This window comes from Poecilia mexicana, unplaced genomic scaffold (genome assembly GCF_051168715.1).
Source record: "Poecilia mexicana isolate PSO_F unplaced genomic scaffold, ASM5116871v1 scaffold_2, whole genome shotgun sequence".
Classification (NCBI taxonomy): domain Eukaryota; kingdom Metazoa; phylum Chordata; class Actinopteri; order Cyprinodontiformes; family Poeciliidae; genus Poecilia; species Poecilia mexicana.
In genome coordinates this window covers 53,011,124-53,017,123 of record NW_028263371.1, presented here as the reverse complement: position 1 = coordinate 53,017,123, position 6,000 = coordinate 53,011,124, and the positions used below count along the sequence as shown (strand labels likewise).

The 6,000-nt window shown below is 37.3% G+C and overlaps 1 long non-coding RNA gene across 1 annotated transcript; it reads right to left on the bottom strand.

The window, feature by feature from the left end:
* Nucleotides 1–717: 717 nt before the first annotated feature.
* On the bottom strand, nt 718–2,115 carry LOC148160943 (uncharacterized). The gene is made up of 2 exons (XR_015762075.1): nt 1,879–2,115; nt 718–1,305 (listed from the first exon to the last, which is right to left on the bottom strand). It is a non-coding gene; the product is annotated as an uncharacterized LOC148160943 (long non-coding RNA).
* Between the last annotated feature and the right edge of the window lie 3,885 nt (nt 2,116–6,000).

The following is a 6,000-nucleotide window of genomic DNA, read 5'->3' as shown; positions in this document are numbered from 1 at the left end:
GAGTGTCAATAAAAACCACATAAGACTGTAACTGACACACTAACTTCTCTAAAACTATAAAAAGGTGCTTTAGGAAAGAACAGAAAGGTTTATATTCAACTTTCCTAAAATGCTGCCATGAGAAATTAGATTACAGTTTGAAATCAAAGAGGTGATAATTTAGTTGCTTTTGAGGGACCTGTATGTTGGGTACCAGGTTGTGGGGATGGTTTTGTTTTCCTTTTCAGCATCACCTACTATCCAGAAGAGGGCGCCAGTGGTTCGGGTTTTGTCAGGAGGGCGTGCTGACAGGTTCAACAGGACGCAACTGATGGATATTACCATCTCCCAGGAGGAGTATATAAGCAGCGGGTTTCCAGCACTTCTCTGTCAGAGTGTTGCCTTTAGTGGGTGCCTACTAGTGACTCTGGAAAAGGTTTCCCAAGTCTTCTGGCCTTGGACTACCTTCTTTGAGGATCCCTCTCTAGCTGGGAGCCTGCTCTGCTCTGCTGTTCCTCGGTGCCTCCACTCAGATCTACCTGTCCGCCCTCCAACGCCGTCAGCCTTCCTACGCCCTCTTCTCTAACACCATTACTTGAACCCACTCCCCTCCGCAGATCCAAAGCCTTATACTACAAGTAAGCACCTAACTATATTCCAGGAGTTTTGTCGTTTTCCACCATTATTCAACTCACCATCTCTCTCCCTTGCTTGCAGCCGCTCTGGAATTTCTGGTCATTGTCATCCTTTCAGTAGCTCTGTCAAATCACTTGTACATATTGTAAATAAACTATTGCATTTACTCCTCCTCTCCGTGTTTCTGCATGTGGGCTCGAAACATAAAACCCACCATGACACTGTAGTGTTAAATGTTTTTTCCTATCAGCAAGTGGGAAGCTATGAAGGCTACAGAGTTTCACCATTAAACCTCAAATAGTGACAGTTGTAAAAGACAGGTGTGTTCATAAAAGACATAAAAACAAACCTGCAGAAGGTTTGTCTGCAGGTCTTTACTTTTTCTTACCATGTTAAGGACATCCCTCTTGAAGTTCTCAAAGAAATAATGTTTCTTTGCTTCTCCTCCTCTCATATTATTAAATGCTGTTTTAGCTTCATAACCAAACTTCATAAATTCTTCATGTTCATCAAACAGGATGCAGGTTGGAGTCTTTGGGGTGTCTAGTCCAAGTCCATAACTCCATCTCTTTATCTGGGTCTCTCCTCCTTCCTGTCTGGGTTTAACATTGAAGGCGTAGCCACTGAATCCTGAACCAAAGTCTATGGCTATGATGGGAGAGTCAGCTTGAACTGGATGTGAGTTAGAATCTGAAAAAAAGAGCATTTAGACTTTTTACAATACGTTATATTAAAATAAAACCACAAATATTTGTCCGTATGTTAAAAAATGTATTCTGTCCTTAAAAAACTAAACTGAAACATTAAAGATTAGTCATTTTAAATTTCATGTGCCCAGGCTGTGTCCCCTCTCATTTAATAATTATGTGAAACAGCCGATGAAATTCTGAACGGATAAGTGAATATGATAAATCGGTCGATGAAAGAATGGTGCTGGTACTCCTAAATATTAAATAATTTATATAAAATTATTTTATATAATAATTTTATTATATAATAATATAATAATATTATATTATATATAATATAATAATATAATATTATATTATTATATTACCTTTTGTTACCTTTTGTAAAATACCTTTTGTTTTGTAGCATTTGTTACAAACACTGTTTCCATTTTTATTACATTACTTTCTTTTAGATGATATTTCTATAACATATTGTAATTCTAAACTTCACAATAATTTGGAATAAAGATCAATTCCTCTAGTTTTAATAATTATATTATTAATATGGGCCACAAATATTTACAATACTGACCTTTGACCTGGAGCAGCACTTCCTTTCTCGTCAGGATTTTCCCCCAGTAATCAAAGACGATGCAGCGGTAGGTGTTTCTATCTCTGTCTGTGGGATTCTTGAGGGTCAAACTGAACTCTCCTGATTTTAGATTTTTCTTCATTTCTGTTCTGTCTTTGTAACGACAGTGTGGTGAGCCTTCAGACCAGCTTTGGTTAAACCGGTAACAGCTGTGGACAGTCCTGTAATCTTTGTCGTACCACATCACTATGACTGCATTAGGCAGACGGACTGCAGTTTTAAATGGCAGCAGAACAGACTCCTCTCCTGAATCCACCTCCACCCTGTAGACTGAGAAACAAACAGATGAGCTGCACTGACAGCAGCAGAACTGATGATGTTGATGTTCACAGTGATGGAGCCTCAGTGATAATCCAGGAGAAAAACACCTCAGTCACAAAGTGGAGCTCAGGATTTAGTGACCAGATGCTGACAGAGGATCCATGTGATCTAAACTTCCTCTCAAAGACTCAGAAGAAAAGATTCACTATCATCCACATGTTGATTCATGAAGAGAAATCACTGATATGTTTCTGCTTTTTACCCAACAGATAAACCACATTACAGTTGTTTTCTGCTGACGGTAATGAAAAACAGTTGACTGATGAGTCAGTTGACCATATCGCCTCGTAGTCTCGCATCACGCTGGTTTGAAATTTTATTATATTTTTGTATTATTTTTCTAGTTACATGATGCATCAAACCATATCAAATGTTTTGTCCACTTAGTCAGCCAGAGCTAATGTGCGCCGCTGCGCAAAGATCAGGAAAACTCGTCCCATAAACTTGAACAAACAAGACAGTTTGATTTAAATACAAAATGCAGTTTTTAAATGAAGGTTTTTATTTTTAAGGGGGAAAAAAATCCAAACCTTCATCTTCCTGTGTAAAAAAGTGATTGATTCCTAAAGCTCATAACTGATTGGTCCGACCTTCTATGAAGTGTTTGTGATAACTTATAAAGAGTTTTTTCCAGCTGAAGAATATTTGTCACTCATCTCTTAACAATTGTTCTAATTCAGCTATACTGGAGAATTTTGAGCATGAACCGTCTTTTTCAGGTCATCTTAATAGGATTTGAGTCAGGACTTTGACTAGGCCACTCCAAATTTTTCATTTGACCTTCAGCCATCCAGAAGTGGATTTTGTGGTGAATTTTAGACAGTTTTTCACACAGGGCCTGGTGGGTTTGGATTTTTTATCCATTATTAATAGCAACCTTAATTTAGAAACTGCATCCTGTGTTATAATATAAAAAGCTGTAAGTAACATAATGAGCCTCTTTCTTAGATGGTAAGTATTACAGAAACAATAAAAGAAAAACAAGAGGCCAAAGCACATAAAGACTGGAAACTCAACATGTTGTTCAATCCAACCCATAATTTTAGAATAATTCACATCAAACCATTTTAAAAATCTTCACCTTTTCTGTATCAGCTCATGGTTTGTTGTCTGAAATCGTCACAATGTGTCTGAGGAAAACTAAAACTCTCAGCATGTAAAACATTTCTATTTATTATGTTGTAAAATTAACTTACCTGACATCAAATTAGGGCTGAAACGATTCCTCGAATGATTCGAGTACCTCGATTACTAAAATTCCTCGAGGAAAATTTACCTGCCTCGAAGCTTCGTTAATTTATGTTTTATTAGTTAGCGCACCGTGTTCCGGCCGGGACTTCATTTGCGTTGCGCGGAGCTCTCACTTCCGCCTCTGAGTTGTTGACAAAAGCTAAGTCTCAGCGGCATAAAGTCCAATCTTCAAGATTGGCCCGTGGGGATTTTATTGATTGATGATAATGCCGACTTTTTTATCGTTTTTGGGGAACCAATAAGCATCCTTAAAATGACTGGGGGAATGCCTGGAGTACTGCAGCATTTCTCCTCCGGGGCTGCTGGTTGAAAGCGAACGGCGGGAAGAGCGCTGAGGTGAGCGGATAGACTGAACAGGGCGGGCGGCTGAGTAGCTGATGCTTACCGTGTAAATGTAGCTTTACCGACGAACCGCACAATAAATTTCATATCCCGGTCTGAAGAAACGGGTGGCGGAGCGCATCGTACATGGCTGGTAGATGAGTTTCTGAGTGTGACCAGTGAAGGTGTCGTAAATATCCCGTATTGCTTCCCCCCGTGTTCGTCCCCCGGTCTAACGGTTCGTCAGTCCGCTGGTCTATTTCCTCCCCTCCACCCCATGTTCGTTCATTCGCCCTCTCCTCCCACTCCAGGCGGCATTTCCCGTATTTTCAAACCCAAAGCGTGACAGGTTAGGTGGCAAGGTGAGTTTAATTAATCTATTAAACTCACTGAAGATGAATACATAAACTAAAAGCTGGATTGTAGACATTTTTATAAGCATATTTGTGAGCCTGCCTCTTTGTTATTAAATTCAATATAATTTCAGATTTTTCTATAACTTTTCTTCTGGTTAACTTAGAAAGTGAGCTATTATTGTTACAGGTTAGTTTTCTAAACTACAAAAAAGCAACTGTTAGGGATGCTCAAATATGAAAAATTGGACTGATATTGATATCTGATAGTAACACCGGTATTATGCCAGATTTACCAATATTTCATTTTATAATTTTTTTTATCCGATTACTCGATTAATCGTAAGAATAATCGATAGATTACTCGATTACTAAAATATTCGTTTACAACAGCCCTACATCAAATAATGTCGGAAATGAAATAAAAGGCCTCCAGAAACAGCAAGAAGAACCAGCAGAACCAGCAGAACTTTGGCCCAAGTTGGAAACTTTCTATGGAGAAACATAAAGACCAAACAGATCTAAGACATGGTGCAGTTTTGTTTTTGTCATGATAGTTTGAAGAATTATGTTAATATATCTCAGTTTCCTTTAAAACTTTGAATTTTAACATTGTTAAAATCTTCTGTTCTATTTTCTTAATGTCATTGAGTGAAGTTATTGTTTGTTGCAAGTCTCCTACATAAAGTGCCTTGAAATAAAACATTACATCACAAAAAAACTGTTTACATAATTTTATAGTTAGTGAAAGTTATTTATAGAATATTTGTTGATAATAAATTTGCTTCAAGGCAACTTACCAAAATAATTTTATTCACATACAGGATGGAAAGTCAGTCGGATACTTTATTGTCCATTAAATATACATAATATTTACTTTTCTCTTCCATCAATAAACCAAAGAATAAATCCTAAAATGCATAAAGATGATAGCCAAAATAAATAATTTCAGAATGTAACCCTGAACACACACAGGTTCATATTCAATAACTTTGAATATTTGTTCAAGTAAAACTTTGTCTGGTTAAATGGACCTTTAGGCAAATATTAAACAGTATTTATTAAGCTCCTATTTCTGTATTAAAATGGCTTCTTTGGTTGAATCTAATATTTTAATCATGAACGTGTTTTCATTAACCACGTTCATCAATCATTGCTATTTATAATCAGTAGTCAGACCACAGTTACTTATCGAAATCACTTTGTGTTACTGTGTGTCACTATCTTCTTTTGGAATTGAATTTTATTTACTCTACGCGTCTTGGTGATTGACCACCATTTCTATGCAATGATATCAGCAGCGACAGAAATGTAAACAATGGAGGGAGCAGGGAGATTAACATTTTGTTGGTGGGAAAACAGGAATTATTTTGAGTTTCTGTCTCCAAGTCCAATTATTATAAGTGACTTTGGGCTTTTTTCCTTCTTTTTTTAAAAAGTTGTTTGCACATTTAATGAGTCGCGGGTTGCGCCTTCTGGGCTTGCTTTTGAATATGAAGTTGCTCATTTGGGCTTCAGAAAGTAACCCTGAACACACACAGGTTCATATTCATAAGCGGAGACTCATAATAAATCCCAGAATTCGTCCATCATTATGGTAGTTTTAGTCAGACTCTCCCTGTCCATCATTTCCCAGATGATCCGTCCCGCTGCGTCTTTGTTATTGTGAAGTTAATTTACTTTTAGGGCCCCTTTGAACTGCTTTATATGGTGAGCGGTAGGACTCGACTCGGTTAGTCAAAACTGTTCTTTGTTTTTTATGACTTTGATTGGTAATGAATGTTCTGCTTACATATACAGCTATTGTTTTTTTAAT